The sequence below is a fragment of the Schistocerca americana genome, chromosome 2 (genome assembly GCF_021461395.2).
Source record: "Schistocerca americana isolate TAMUIC-IGC-003095 chromosome 2, iqSchAmer2.1, whole genome shotgun sequence".
Classification (NCBI taxonomy): domain Eukaryota; kingdom Metazoa; phylum Arthropoda; class Insecta; order Orthoptera; family Acrididae; genus Schistocerca; species Schistocerca americana.
Window position 1 is genome coordinate 739,506,678 of NC_060120.1, and position 17,108 is coordinate 739,523,785.

General features: G+C 44.4%; 1 non-coding gene across 1 annotated transcript; it reads right to left on the reverse strand.

Moving 5' to 3' along the window:
• Nucleotides 1-517: 517 nt before the first annotated feature.
• Trnas-cga lies at nucleotides 518-592 on the reverse strand. Its single transcript has one exon. It is a non-coding gene; the product is annotated as a tRNA-Ser (tRNA).
• Between the last annotated feature and the right edge of the window lie 16,516 nt (nucleotides 593-17,108).

A 17,108-nucleotide genomic window follows, 5' to 3' on the forward strand; every position in this document is an offset into this window, starting at 1 on the left:
CATTAATGTGACAACACAGTGTGCACTATTTGATCGAAAGCATCTGGACACCTATTAACGGACATAAAATATGGGGTGCCTCTGTGCTTTACCTTTATAGCGGCTTGAATTTTGCCAGAGATAATTTCAGGAGCCGTTGAGCATGGCAGCCCATTTTTCCTCAGGAGCTGAAACCAGAGAAGGTAGATATGCTGGATGTAGGGCTCCAGAGTGAAGTCGAAAATAGTTCATCTGAAACGTGTTCCATTGTCTACTGGTCAAAACTCGGAAATCTCCTCTTTTGTATACGCTGTTGGCACTACACATGAAGACAAGTAACATTCTACAACAATTTGCCAAACCCAAACCCTTCCGTCGAACTGCATATCATACAGCATGATTCATCACTCCAAATCACTCGTTTCCAGTCGTCCACTGTCCAGTGGTGTTGCTCTTTACATCCCTCAATTGTCACTTAGCTTAACTATAGAAGTGTTTGACTTATGAGGAGCTGAAACTTCCTGGCAGATTAAAACTGTGTACCGGACCGAGACTCGAACTCGGGTCCTTTGCCTTTCGCGGGCAAGTGCTCTACCAACTGAGCTACCCGCACGACTCACGCCCCGTCCTCACAGCTTTACTTCTGCCAGTGCCTTGTATCCTACCTTCCAAACTTAACAGAAGCTCTCCTGCGAACCCTGCAGAACTAGCACTCCTGAAAGAAAGGATATTGCGGAGACATGGCTTAGGTCCCGAGTTCGAGTCTCGGTCCGGCACACAGTTTTAATCTGCCAGGAAGTTTCATATCAGCGCACACTCAGCTGAAGAGCGAAAATCTCATTCTGGAAACATCCCCCAGGCTGTGTCTATGCCATGTCTCCGCAATATCCTTTCTTTCAGGGGTGTTAGTTCTGCAGGGTTCGCAGGAGAGCTTCTGTTAAGTTTGGAAGGTAGGAGACGAGGTACTGGCAGAAGTAAAGTTGCGACGACGGACGTGAGTCAAGCTTGTGTAGCTCAGTTGGTAGAGCACTTGCCCGCGAAAGGCAAAGGTGCCGAGTTCGAGTCTCCGTCCGGCACACAGTTTTAGTCTGCCAGGAAGTTTCATATCAGTGCACACTCCGCTGCAGAGTGAAAATCTCATTCTGTTATGTTCGACCACTGTAGCCCATTCTTTTTAACTCCCTACACAGTATTAGCATGCTTCTGAACTGTTGGTAGTACTTTGGATCTCGACAGTGATGCCATCAGCTGATTACAACCAACTCTGCAACCCTCGACGATCCCTGTCCTGCAATACAAGAGGTCTGCCTGGTCTTGGTTTGGCTAAGATTCTTCCTCCCCATTTCCACTTCACAATCACATAACTAGAGGAGCTTTATACATTGTAGACAGGTTGAGACACTCTTGTTGATGGATCTGTTACTCAGATAACACCCAATGACTAGTACACATTCACTGAACTCTCTCACAGACCCATACTGCTGTTACTGCAACACAACACTCTAAACTTCCTGAGATTAGCATCTTAAAGCTAATGGAATGCATAAAATTGATATTTGAGGATTCTGAGGATTTGGGGAAATGTTATCAACTACTAGCTGATGCAAGTGGAAAGAGGTCAGACAAGTACCAATGGTGAGAGTCGCTTACTGTGGTGGCTTTGTCAGTAATGAGAGAGACTAACACAATCTGTGACAGAGAAATCGATATCACTGTCTGGTGCTTCAAAGAGAGCTTAAATGACTCCATTTCTGTCTAATGAGGAAAAAAAATCTAGTATTGCACACTACGATTAGTCTTGCACACTACGATTAGTCATTTTTGACTGCATACATCATTTACAGAGGGAAGTTGGCAATGATGGGGAGGTCTGAATGTGTGAATAGATGTCAGTAGTGCTGATGGTGAGGGAATGAGTGTCGTCATGTGATACACAACTGACAGTGATCTCTATGAACAAATGCATGAATATTAGGCCACAAAGACGTAAGAACATTAGTGATCGGTGAAGTGTTTTTTTTTTTTTTTGTATGGTGGTATACATAATTTTAATTGTAATAGTAATATAGTTTAGTATACTAGAAACTAGTAATATGATGCAAAGTTCATCTCCACAGACCTGTGAGGACTCAGTGTTTGGCAGAGTCACTCAATAACTATACGATTAATTATAACAACAACATCAAATGTTTAATGCTAGATACATACAGTAGTGGCAATCAGTATAAAGCCAAGAATATATGTAGAAAAATTAACATTGTCAGCTGGAATAGTTGGGAATAGCATATATGCAATAGTATGGGATCTAGTATATTGACAAATGTAGTCAAATGGTATTTAATTTGTTGTCAGTAGTACAGCATATAGCAAGACATCAACGATTCAGGTGGTAGACGATGGAACTGAGTTTGAAGGCAATCGGCTCTGTGTGATGTTAGTGTGTATATTATGTGCCTTTACTGCACATAGGAAAGAGACACCACTGGTGAGAGTGCGTATTGTGTACAGCACACGACTGTGGCAATGCCACGTGAAAAACAGTTATCATGTGATGAAAAATAAAAAATTGTGCTTACAAGGAAATGGGACACACTAAATGTCAAATCGCTAAGAAGCTGAACCGCTCAAGTACAGTGATTCCTAATTTGGTTAGATTGTGTGAATGATATGGACAGAATGTAAAATAAGGGGCAAGTAGAAAATTATATGAGGCTATGAAACGGTTCCTTTTGCACAAATGATGGACCACAAACGATTATTTTTCTCAACTTGTTGTTGTTTTTTTATAGAGTCAGTAACTGCCAGACATGTACAACAAATTTTGTTGAATGACAAACATCTTGCATCCCAGAAAAGACTGCAGAAACCTGTTCAACGCACAGATATAAATAAAAAACAAGACTTCAAGAACTCGCACACCTCTGCCACGTCCTTCCTAAATTTCAGCTTCTATGATTTTAGTTTGGTGAGATTTAACTTTAAGCCTCTATGAATGAAGGGTACTCAGGAACGAGATAATGCTATCGACCAAAGCGCCTCACTTTCAGATGGAGTTTCCAAAGAGTGAATTAAAGTCTCGCCTCATGATCTCTCTTGAACTTTTGTCACCGCATAGTCCTCAGCGCCGTTCTGTTGTGTTCAAAAAGACACGACGATTTTATAGCCATTTAATTCATAAACAAAACGAAATCAAACTGTAATGAGCAGGCATACAAATCACATAGCAACCTTATTACACTGAAGTGCCAAAGAAACTGGTATAGGCATGCATATTCAAATACAGAGATATATAAAAAGGCAGAAGAGGTGCTGTGGTCGGCAATGCCTATAGGCGACAACAAGTGTCTGGCGCAGTTGTTAGATCGGTTACTGCTGCTACAATGAGAGGTTATCAAGAATTAAGTGAGTTTGAACGTGGTGTTATAGCCAGCGTCCGAGCGATGGGCCACAGCATCTCCGAGATAATGATGAAGTGGGGATTTTCCTATACGACCATTTCACGAGTGTACAGTGAATATCAGGAATCCGGTAAAACACCAAATCTCCGACATCGCTGTGACCGGAAAAAGATCCTGCAAGAACGGGTCCAACAACGACTGAAGAGACTCGTTCAATGTGACAGAAGTGCAACCCTTCCGCAAATGGCTGCAGATTTCAATTTTGGCCCACCAACAAGTGTCAGATGCGAACCTCTCAACGAAACATCATCGATATTGGCTTTCGGAGCCGAAGGCTCACTCGTGTACCCTTGATGACTGCACGACACAAAGCTTTACGCCTCGCCAGGGCCTGTCAACACCAGCATTGGACTGTTGATGACTGGAAACATGTTGCCCGGTCGGACGAGCCTCGTTTCAAAATGTATCAAGTGGATGGACGTGTGCGGATATGGGGACAACCTCATAAATCCATGGAACCTGCATGTCAGTAGGGGACTGTTCAAGCTGGTGACGGGACCCCTGATCATAAGCATCCTGTCTGATCACCTGCATCCATTCATGTCCACTCTGCATTCTGGCGGACTTGGGCAACTGCAGCAGGACAATGCGACACCTCACGCATCCAGAATTGCTACAGAGTGGCTCCTGGAACACTCTTCTGAGTTTAAACACTTCCGCTGGCCACGAGACTCCCCAGACATGAACATTATTGAGCAGCGTGCAACGTGCTGTTCAGAAGTAATCTCCACCCTCGTACTCTTACGGATTTATAGACAGCCCTGCAGGATTCATGGTGTCAATTCCTTCCAGCGCTACTTGCGACATTAGTCGAGTCCATGTCACGTCGTGTTACTACACTTCTGCGGGCTCGCGGGGATCCTACACGATATTAGGCAGGTGTACCAGTTTCTTTGGCTCTTCAGTGTAAAGTATAAATACCGTACAACATATAGAAAAAATCAAAGCAATGCCATTAAGTTTCTAATACACAAACCGAAATCAGTAAATCCGTATACACTAGCCAAGTAAATTCTATGATTGTTTATATTCATAAAGACAAGATTGTCACATTTTATTGTGCCACTGTCGTAAACTTCAACAAACACTTCTGTCGCTGAAAAAAAACTAACGGCGCCTTCTATTGGTTCTTTTGTTATTTGATATTGTCAAAGCGGGAGACAGGCGACCCGTTATGTTAAAACGTGTAGGAAAAAATAGATCGCTAAAATTCCTTTATTGAGTACCACTTTCAGATCACTAACGTGCCGTGCCTTCTTCCGATCTGAAATGCAAAACATTGTAGAAAAGAGGCTAACAATAGCAAAATACATTTGATATTTACGCTTCCATTCAATGACACATGCCAATAAAAATTATTACTTAATTCGGTATGTTATCACCCACAAGGCATTACACATCGTCATAAACTATTGACGTGAAGGTGAATCGCGGTTGCTGTCATTTAAACAATTAAAAAATATACGTTCTAAAATATGTAAAACCATGACCACCTATTTTAGGTACGTTTATAGCTTTACACCACTTACCAAATGTAGCTTTCATGTGTCTTTATTTTTTTCTCGGTCCATAAAGTCTTTCACTGTGTATATGACATCAAGAGCTATTCAGTTGAACAGATTATGACGACCTGTAATGCCTGGTGGCTGATATACTGTGAATCAAGCACTGCATATTATTGTTATGTATCATAGAATAGAAGTTTAAATATCAAATGTATTTTGCTGTTGTTTACCTCTGTTGTGTGTGTGTGTGTGTGTGTGTGTGTGTGGAGCTAATGTGCGCTCAACGCCGATGTTATCAGCATCCACCACTGTTATGCTGTTTTCTGTATTTTAGATCTGAAGATGGTTTGTCAGCGAGCTGACACCAATAATCAATGAAGGAATTTAAGGGATCTTGACCTAGGATTTTTATCCACATTTTTTATTAATTGTTTGGTGCACTACAAAAGTAAAGGTACGATCTATTGGTTGTTTGGTGTACTACATCGATTAAACACCCGCAGCACGAATTTGAGCACACGATTTAAATTACGACATTTTTTCCGTGTTTCGATTTTGATGAGATAAAGACTTTATGTTGGCCCAAGCTATGCTCGAATTACGTGTCAAAATCTCATGGTCATTTCTCTAGCAGTTTTGGAGGCATCAAACATTCGATCTCTGTTGGTCCATCATGGACAGGCGACATCGGCTGGTTAAGTAATTGTCAATGTCAATGAAATTCTCCAACAGCCTTGTAACTTCAGGTGTTATTGTATTTTATTTTGAAGGCTACCATAGTGGCCTTCAAAATAAAATAAAATAACGTCTTAATTTACACTGCTGTTGGAGAATTTCATTGACATTGACAATTACACAGACAGACATGGCGGTTTTACAGTTTTATTGTTAGTATATATTACTACTTTTACAATTGCAGTACCAGAGTTACTAAAGTAAGAAAAAATCTATTATGCAGAGAATTTTCAGTGTTATGAATTATTGTACGATCTGCTTGAGATACACACTAGGGCAGGTTTCTCAGAATGCAATAAATAAATAAAATCCTGAATACCAAAGTACTGCTACTTAAATTGCTGGTGCAAATACGGTACGATGCAACAGAGTCGTTCCGAAGACGATAGTCTTCCCTTTCGGTAGTGCCACTCGCTGAGTGGAGGACACTGGGAGCGGAAGCTTGCGATAGGCTCGTATCACGTTGGATGCTCAGACAAGCTGCGCCTCTTTCTCCAAGAGCAGCCAACCTATAGCTTATATAAGAAAAAAGGGAGTATATAATGGATTAATGCGTAGCAGAAGTGACACAAAATCTGATGTCAGTTACTAGAAGGCCCAGATACAGCCTCATCGCTCACTTCTGTAAATAATCACTTCGCACAATACCGCACACAGATCAACACTATATTCACAACCGTTACTTATTGTTAAGGCGCACAATAGTGTTTCGTCGCTAAGGTTGGACCGGGAGTAAAGGTATGGGAACAGCACAAAGTCAGTCGACTTCTAGCGATGGCAGAGGGGCCAAGTAAAACTGTGCGAGAAGTACTTGTCGAATACTCTGTGCAGTAGTGACCTGCCTTCTGCGAATATATCAATGGAACGTGAAATAAAGTACTACATGATCGTTACAGAGGTTCGATGTATGACCGGCGGACAGAATTTGAACGGCATTTGACTGCACACGAGGAACAATTTTATCTTCGACTCTATTAAACTCTGCAATTAAGGATCATGCACCACACTTCAACTCTAAGAGTGGGGAGGTCACCAGAACATAAGATATCTACATTTATACTCCGCAAGCCACCCAACGGTGTGTGGCGGAGGGCACTTTACGTGACACTGGCATTACCTCCCTTTCCTGTTCCAGTCGCGTATGGTTCGCGGGAAGAACGACTGTCTGAAAGCCTCCGTGCGCGTTCTAATCTCTCTAATTTTACATTCGTGATCTCCTCGGGAGGTATAAGTAGGGGGAAGAAATATATTCGATACCTCATCCAGAAACGCACCCTCTCGAAATCTGGCGAGCAAGCTACACCGCGATGCAGAGCGCCTCTCTTGCAGAGTCTGCCACTTGAGTTTGTTAAACATCTCCGTAACGCTATCACGGTTACCAAATAACCCTGTGACGAAACGCGCCGCTCTTCTTTGGATCTTCTCTATCTCCTCCGTCAACCCGATCTGGTATGGATCCCACACTGATGAGCAGTGCTCAAGTATAGGTCGAATGAGTGTTTTGTAAGCCACCTCCTTTGTTGATGGACTACATTTTCTAAGGACTCTCCCAATGAATCTCAACCTGGTACCCGCCTTACCAACAATTAATTTTATATGATCATTCCACTTCAAATCGTTCCGCACGCATTCTCCCAGATATTTTACAGAAGTAACTGCTACCAGTGTTTGTTCCGCTATCATATAATCATACAATAAAGGATCCTTCTTTCTATGTATTCGCAATACATTACATTTGTCTATGTTAAGGGTAAGTTGCCACTCCCTGCACCAAGTGCCTATCCGCTGCAGATCTTCCTGCATTTCGCTACAATTTTCTAATGCTGCAACTTCTCTGTATACTACAACCTCATCCGCGAAAAGCCGCATGGAACTTCCGACACTATCTACTAGGTCATTTATATATATATATATATATATATATATATATATATATATATATATTGTGAAAGGCAATTGTTGAAAATGGCTCTGAGAACTATGGGACTTAACATCTATGGTCATCAGTCCCCTAGAACTTAGAACTACTTAAACCTAACTAACCTAAGGACATCACACAACACCCAGTCATCACGAGGCAGAGAAAATCCCTGACCCCGCCGGGAATCGAACCCGGGAAAAGGCAATGGTCCCATAACCCTCCCCTGTGGCACGCCAGAGGTTACTTTAACTTCTGTAGACGTCTCTCCATTGAGAACAACATGCTGTGTTCTGTTTGCTAAAAACTCTTCAATCCAGCCACACAGTTGGTCTGATATTCCGTAGGCTCTTACTTTGTTATCAGGCGACAATGCGGAACTGTATCGAACGCCTTCCGGAAGTCAAGGAAAATGGCGTCTACCTGGGAGCCTGTATCTAATATTTTCTGGGTCTCATGAACAAATAAGGCGAGTTGGGTCTCACACGATCGCTGTTTCCGGAATCCATGTTGATTCCTACAGAGTAGATTCTGGGTTTCCAGAAACGACATGATACGCGAGCGAAAAACATGTTCTAAAATTCTACAACAGATCGACGTCAGAGATACAGGTCTATAGTTTTGCGCATCTGCTCGACGACTCTTCTTGAAGACTGGGACTACCTGTGCTCTTTTCCAATCATTTGGAACCTTCTGTTCCTCTAGAGACTTGCGGTACACGGCTGTTAGAAGGGGGACAAGTTCTTTCGCGTACTCTGTGTAGAATCGAATTGGTATCCCGTCGGGTCCAGTGGACTTTCCTCTGTTGAGTGATTCCAGTTGCTTTTCTATTCCTTGGACACTTATTTCGATGTCAGCCATTTTTTCGTTTGTGCGAGGATTTAGAGAAGGAACTGCAGTGCGGTCTTCCTCTGTGAAACAGCTTTGGAAAAAGGTGTTTAGTATTTCAGCTTTACGCGTGTCATCCTCTGTTTCAATGCCATCATCATCCCGGAGTGTTTGGATGTGCTGTTTCGAGCCACTAACTGATTTAACGTAAGACCAGAACTTCCTAGAATTTTCTGTCAAGTCGGTACATAGAATTTTACTTTCGAATTCACTGAGCGCTTCACGCATAGCCCTCCTTGCGCTAACTTTGACATCGTTTAGCTTCTGTTTGTCTGAGAGGTTTTGGCTTCGTTTAAACTTGCAGTGAAGCTCTCTTTGCTTTCGCAGTAGTTTCCTAACTTTGTGTTGAACCACGGTGGGTTTTTCCCGTCCCTCACAAGTTTACTAGGCACATACCTGTCTAAAACGCATTTTACGATTGCTTTGAACTTTTTCCATAAACACTCAACGTTGTCAGTATCGGAACAGAAAATTTTCGTTTTGATCTGTTAGGTAGTCAGAAATCTGCTTTCTATTACTCTTGCTAAACAGATAAACCTTCCTCCCTTTTTCTGTATTCCTATTTACTTCCATATTCAGGGATGCTGCAACGGCCTTATGATCACTGATTCCCTGTTCTGCGCTTACAGAGTCGAAAAGTTCGGGTCTGTTAGTTATCAGTAGGCCCAAGATGTTATCTCCACGAGTCGGTTCTCTGTTTAATTTTCGGATAGTGCACTCAGTATAATTTCACTCGATGCTCTGTCCCCACCACCCGTCCTAAACTTCTGAGTGCCCCAGTCTATATCTGGTTAATTGAAATCTCCACCTAAGACTATAACATGCCGAGAAAATTTATGTGAAATGTATTCCAGATTTTCTCTCAGTTGCTCTGCCACTAATTCTGCTGAGTTGGGAGGTCGGTAAAAGGAGCCATTATGTCTGGAAACATTGGGTTTAGCAGCTAGATTTGCAAACATGTCGGGACAACCATGTTAGAAGGCTGGACCTGTTTAACGGTAGTGGTCCATCACAAGAAATGCTCAGATAGAAGGAAGCTACAGTGCGCACGCAGCCCTTGGCACGGACAGCGTGTGCATTAGTTAGGAGCAGGTCCGGCGTGCGGTTTGCTTACCTCCTGTGGTTGGATGCGGTAGGCCGTGGTTCATCGGAATTGCTGCTGAGGCCAGAGTCCGGGCTGAACATATGGTCGACCATTGCCTGTCCGTCTGAAATTCACCAACGGCTGAACATTAACAGTCGTGTATAGAACGCCACAGAAAGCTCACAGTTTTTGTACATCATTTTTTAAAAGAAAAGTGGAATTCAATACAAATCCTTATATACTGATGAATAATATTAAGCCACACCATATACATTTAGTTCTACATACGAATAAATAAATACAAAATATTGCCTTTCGTACATAGGATAGCCATTATTAATTTTTAATGTTTTTGTGTGCTTATCTTACACGACAGGTTAAATAAAAGCAAACCGAAGTTAATGGCATATGTGAAGTCAGAGCTTTTGACAATGTCGACTTGATATCATCTTTGAAATTCTGAAAGTAACAGGGATCAAACACAGGCCGCGAAAAATATACGCTGACGGAAAAAAATCTCAACACCAAGAACGAGTTGTGCGACATACTCGAAAGCTGCTAAGCATGTTCCTACATCTGAAAGATGAAGACGAAGTAAATACTCTAGAATTCGAATCGAGAACAGCTGTCAACATGAGTAACGTAGAAGTAAATATCCTCGAAGTAGTGAAGCAACTTAAATCACTCAATAAAAGCAAGTCTTCTGGTCCAGACTGTATACCAATTAGGTTCCTTTCGGAGCATGCTTATGCATTTGCTCCATACTTAACAATCATATACAACCGTTCGCTGGACGAAAGATCCGTACCCAAAGACTGGAAAGCTGCACAGGCCACACCAATAGTCAAGAAAGGTAGTAGGAGTAATCCACTAAATTACGGGCCCATATCGTTAACGTCGATATGCAGTAGGATTTCGGAACATATATTTGTGTTCGAACATTATGAATTACCTCGAAGAAAACGGTCTATTGACACACAGTCAACATGGGTTTAGAAAACGTTCCTGTGAAACACAACTAGCTCTTTATTCATATGAAATGTCGAGTGCTATTGACAAGGGATTTCAGATCGATTCTGTATTTCTGGATTTCCGGAAGGCTTTTGACACTGTACCACACAAGCGGCTCGCAGTGAAATTGCGTGCTTATGGAATATCGTCTCAGTTATGTGACTGGATTTGTGATTTCCTGTCAGAGAGGTCACAGTTCGTAGTAATTAACGGAAAGTCATCGAGTAAAACAGAAATGATTTCTGGCGTTCCACAAGGTAGTGTTATAGGCCCCTTGCTGTTCCTTACCTATATAAACGATTTGGGAGACAATCTGAGCAGCCATCTTCGGTTGTTTGCAGATGACGCTGACGTTTATCGACTAATAGTCGTCAGAAGATCAAAACAAACAGCAAAAAATTTAGAAAAGATATCTGAATGGTGCGAAAAGTGGCAGTTGACCCTAAATAACGAAAAGTGTGAGGCCATCCACATGAGTGCTAAAAGGAACTCGTTAAATTTCGGTCACACGATAAATCAGTCTAATCTAAAAGCCGTAAATTCTACTAAATACCTAGGTATTACAACTACGAACAACTTAAATTGGAAGGAATGCATAGAAAATGTTGTGGGGAAAGCTAACTAAAGACTGCGTTTTATTGGCAGGACCCTTAGGAAACGTAACGGACCAGCTAAGGATACTGCCTACACTACTCTTGTCCGTCCTCTTTGAGAATACTGCTGCGCGGTGTGGAATCCTTGCCAGATAGGATTGACGGAGTACATCGAAAACGTTCAAATAAAGGCAGCGCGTTTTGTATTATATGGAAATACGGGAGAGAGTGTCACAGAAATGATATAGGATTTGGGCTGGACATCGTTAAAAGAAAGGCGTTTTTCGTTGCGACGGAGTCTTCTTACGAAATTCCAATTTTGTATTTTGTTGACACCGACCTACATAGGGAGGAACGATCACCACGATAAAATAAGGGAAATCAGAGCTCGTACGGAAAGAAATAGGTGTTCATTCTTTCCGCGTGCTATACGAGTTTGGAATAATAGAGAATTGTTAAGGTGGTTCCATGAACCCTCTGCCAGGCACTTAAATGTGATTTGCAGAGATCGATGTAGATGTAGAAAGATGATGTCCGTTCAAATTCCGTGCCAGTCACATAAAAGTGGCGCTGGTAGCGCCACTGTTGTTGTTGTGGTCTTCAGTCCTCAGACTGGTTTGATGCAACTCTCCATGCTACTCTATCCTGTGCAAGCTTCTTCATCTCCCAATACCTACTGCAACCTACATCCTTCTGAATCTGTTTAGTGTATTCATCTCTTGGTCTCCCTCTACGATTTTTACCCTCCACTCTGCCCTCCAATACTAAATTGGTGATCCCTTGATGCCTCAGAACATGCCCTACCAATCGATCCGTTCTTCTAGTGAAGTTGTGCCACAAACTTCTCTTCTCCCCAATCCTATTAGGATGCAAATCGGGTTTTCTTCAAATATACTCTGTGACAGTCGTGAGCGTTAGTTACTTTTGAGACTGGACGAGGGTGAGCTGATGTTAGTCAACAGTGCCTTTAAGACGACAAAGACGCCTTTTTCAGCATCTCACTGAGTTTGAGTGAAATCGTGTCATAGAGCTACGAGGAGCTGGGTGTTCCTTCTGCGATACTGCAGAAAGCTCTGGCAGGAATGTAGCCACTGTACATGACAGCTAGCAGAGCACGAGAATGTACGGTCGCAAGAAGATCGGGCTCTGGACGGCCATGTGGCACTAGAAAGAACAAGGACGGTATTGGTCCTGGATGTTTGAAGCCCCAGGAGTCAGGGCAAACTAAACACTAAAAAAACCGGCTCCCTAACCCACGCCCTCCCTGTACATCGGCCTAATGGCTGTCATTATTTCGAATAGGTCGCACACCCATGAGTTCACACAGCACCCGCGTTGCGGTGATGCTTAACTCCCTAGCGCGGAAGCCAAGATGGAGGAACTGGCGGCCAGATGAAGGCGCCCATGTTCCCCTCAGTTCAGCGTCACGGTCGAAAATTCCACGTTGTTCGCTGCCGGCCGGAGAGTGCCGACCGCACGCCTGACCGACGGGACGTTGTATTGTATATTAACTGGGGACCTAGAAACGACGGAGAGACTCCGTCCGCGCCGCAGCCGCAGTGGTCCACAACACCACGACGACTACCGCAGTCCACTTCTCCCCTCCGCCGCCCCACACCGAACCCAGGCATATTGTGCGGTTCGGTACCCGGTGGAGCCTCCCAGGGAATGCCTCACACCAGACGCGTGTAACTCCTATGCTTGCGTGGTATCAGTAATGGTGGTGTACGCGTACGTGGAGAACTTGTTTGCGCAGCAATCCGGCTCAGCGGAACTCGACACAAGTCCGCCGGGCGGATTCGTACCGGGGACGAGGCGCTCCTTCCCACTCCGGAAAGCCGTGAGTTAGATCGCTCGGCTAACTGGGCGGGCCGACCGGTGTGTCCGTGCGGTTCTAGGCGCTTCAGTCTGGAAGCGCGTGACCGCTACGGTCGCAGGTTCGAATCCTGCCTCGGGCATGGATGTGTGTGATGTCCTTAGGTTAGTTAGGTTTAAGTAGTTCTAAGTTCTAGGGGGCTGATGACCTCAGATGTTAAGTCCCATAGTGCTCAGAGCCATTTGAACCATAACCGGGCGGGCACAGGACTTCGTACACGGCCGCCTTCTGCCAGCGACACCAGTCGGTGTCGGGGTGGTAGCCGACGATCTGCGCATCAACGACATGCGCAACGCCGTCCTTCGCCGCCACGATGCCGGGCTTGCGGACTCCCTGTCGTGTGCGGAGGTGGGGCTCGGCGGAGACGTCGAACACCTGCTGAGCCAGCCTGCGCGCGACATAGCTTACGACGGCATCATTTCGCCGCACACGGGCTCTGCTAGAAAGCCCGCAGCCCTGGACAATGTGGTTTTCAGCCTCGACTGTGTTGCACCTCGCTCGACGCTTCTTCTCCCTGTCACGGCCGCGCGACTCCTGTGAGCCCTTGGGGGCAAGACGTTGATGCGGCCGAGAGGGAAGACTATCGTATTCGGCACATGACTCTGTCGTATCGCATTGCATCTGCACTAGAAACTTAAGCAGCAGTTTGCACCACAGTGACACAACGAACTGATACAAATCGGTAACTTCAAGGACAGCTGCGAGCCAGAGGCCCTGTGGCGTGCATTCCATTCACCGTCACTTCTGGCTCCAGTGGTGTCAAGCGAGAGCTCATTGGAGCGCAGGTTGGAGGTCTGTTGTGTTTTCTAATGAATACTTGTTACCTCCGTGCCAATGATGGCCGTGTGTTGGTTAGGAGGAGGCCAGCTGAGGGCTTGTAACCAATCACTCTGCGTACTAGACACGCTGGATCTACAACTGGAGTTATGGTTTGGGGTGCGATTTCGCATGACTGGAAGGAGCACACTCGTATTTATCACACCCACCCTGACTGCAAATTTGTACGTCAGTCTCGTGACTCGACCTGTTGTGCTGCTATTCGTTAACAGCATTCCGGGGGTGTTTTCTAACATGATAATACTCGCCCACATACCGCTGTTGTAATCCAACGCGCTCTACAGCGTTGACCTAGCAAATGCAACAGGCACGGAACTCCCTCCATCCCACGAACTGACATACGGCACCTGTACAACACAATGGGTGCATGTTTGCACGCTTTCATTCAACATTCTGGCGATTACATCGGGTGTTAATGCGCCATCATTTCACATTTGCAATAGCTTATCTCGACGTTACATATGCGCAAATGTATTCCCTAAATTTCATTAGTCTACATGAATTATTTTTTGGTGTTGCAGTTTTTCTCCGTCAGCGTTTATAGCTTCTACAGAAACCAGACTGCAATTGTAAAAGTCTCAGGATTTGGTGGGGGGCGTAAGTGAGGATTGAGGCAGGGTCGTAACCTATCCCCGATGTTATTCAATCTCTACACTGAACAAGCAGCAAAAGTGTTAGTAAGTATTTCATGAAGGTATCTGCCCGGAGTCGTTTATAGCTTCTACAGAAACCAGACTGCAATTGTAAAAGTCTCAGGATTTGGTGGGGGGCGTAAGTGAGGATTGAGGCAGGGTCGTAACCTATCCCCGATGTTATTCAATCTCTACACTGAACAAGCAGCAAAAGTGTTAGTAAGTATTTCATGAAGGTATCTGCCCGGAGTGTGGCCTTGTACATAAGTGAAAACGCGGTCAATAAACAGTTTACACAAAAAGAGAAAAGAAGAATTGAAATGTGCGGCTACAGAAGAATGCTGGAGATGAGATCAGAGGTAATAAGTAGAGATGGTAAAAAAAATTGATTATACAAATTGCCTGAAAGACGGGATCAGTTGACAGGAATCTTCCAGAGACAGCGAGGAATCGTGCTATGGCAGCCAATTGGAAACTGGACCAAAAGCAGGTACGTAACCCCAACCTCAGCCACTAGGAGCGCCACCAGTGGAAATTTAATGTTAAAAGAAGTGTTATCATGTCTCAAATTTTAATGCAGAATTCTCTGATGGTCAACACTGTCTTTTTTGCACGTACTAACTGAAACGTTTAAAGCTTAAGTTCAAAGTTATTTTATACATGATGCACTGCAATCTTTTATGCATCAGAGATCTAAAACTGTAATGTAGGACGTGTTCCATTGTACAACAAATTTCGATGCTGTTCCGACCCATTACGATTTTTTTGTTTGTTAAAAGATGACACCGCAAGTTCTTCAGTTTTCCTCACGGTTTACTCTGGTGCACGTAGTTAGCACGGCGCAATATAACATCGTTCTGGTCTTCGTCATCTACGGAGTGTTTACTGCGCCTGGGGAAGTTTGTCACCGTAGTCCTGCAGAGCTGCAGAGGGTAACACGAATGCTTCTAAAAACTGCAGTTATAAGTCTTCTAGGAAGAGTCTTATGAGCGTACTACAATTTTGATGGAATCCTTGTCCCTGCTGCGATATTTATCACTGCTATTCCCATAGTAGGTATGCCCCTGGGCTTGAAATTAGCTGAAAGTGGAAATACGAAAGCTGTATGAGTAGCACTCTCACTTCTTCATTGCCGTCTCTTGATCAACTACATTTTATTGAACACACGAATGCCTCTTTCAGCCACATTAAATAAAAAGATTTATTTTCATTTCTAACATTCATAATTAATTGTACCATCTTCAAGAACGCTAACAGCAAGCTCTTGCGCATATTCGAAAATAAATTTTCCGCTAACAGTTGCTTGCACTGCGAGCTAACCACGCGCGCTGGGTGAAGTGACGTATACACGCGCGGAAAAATATCATAACACCAAGCAGGAGTTGTGCGACATACGTAAACGAAAGTTTGTAGGCGTGATCGTATATCTGAAAGATGATATCCATGACAGATTTCGCGGTAGTCGCACAAAAGAGGCGCCAGTAGCGCCATTATGTGGATGCAAATCAGGTTTGCCTTACGTACACACTGTAATTGGTTGGTTGGTTTGGGGAAGGAGACCAGACTGCGTGGTCATCGGTCTCATCGGATTAGGGAAGGATGGGGAAGGAAGTCGGCCGTGCCCTTTCAGAGGAACCATCCCGGCATTTGCCTGGACTGATTTAGGGAAATCACGGAAAACCTAAATCAGGATGGCCGGACGCGGGATTGAACCGTCGTCCTCTCGAATGCGAGTCTAGTGTCTAACCACTGCGCCACCTCGCTCGGTCACACTGTAATTGTCGTGAGCGTTGGTTACCTTTCAGATTGGACGAGATGAGTTGATTTTAGTCAAGAGTGCCTTTAGGGCGACAAAAAATCCCATTATCGACATCTCACTGAGTTTGAACGAGGTCCTGTAATAGGGCTACGAGAAGCTGGATATTCCTTCTGCGATATTGCAGGGCTTGGCAGGAATGTAGCCACTGTACATAGCAGCGCACGAGAATGTACGGTCGCAAGAAGACCTAGCTCCGGACATCAATGTGGCACTACCGAGAGGGAAGACCATCGAGTTATGCATATGACTCTGGCACATCGTACTGCATCTGCAGCAGCAATCTGAGCAGCAGCTGGCACCACAGTGACACAACGAACTGTTACAAAGCGGTTACTTCAAGAAGAACAGCTCCTAGCTAAACGGCCTGGAGCGTGCATTCCACTGACCCCAAACCACCACCATTTGCGACTTCAGGGCTGTCAAGCGGGAGATCACTGGAGGTCAGGATGGAGGTCTGTTGTGTTTTTTGGTGAAAGCTGGTTCTATATCGGTGCCTGTGATCGCAGTGTGTTGGTTAGGAGGAGGTCAGTTGAGGACCTGCATCCAACCTACTGCGTGCTACATACACTGGACCTCCACCTTAAGTTATGGTCCACCAGGAGGTATGGGATACGATTCTGCATGACAGCAGGAGCACATTCGTAACTATCCCACGCACCCTGACTGCAAAATTTTACGTCAGTCTAGTGACTAGGTCTGTTGTGTCAGCCGGCCGCTGTGACCGAGCAGTTCTAGGCGCTTCAGTCCGGAAACGCGCTGCTGCTACGGTCGCA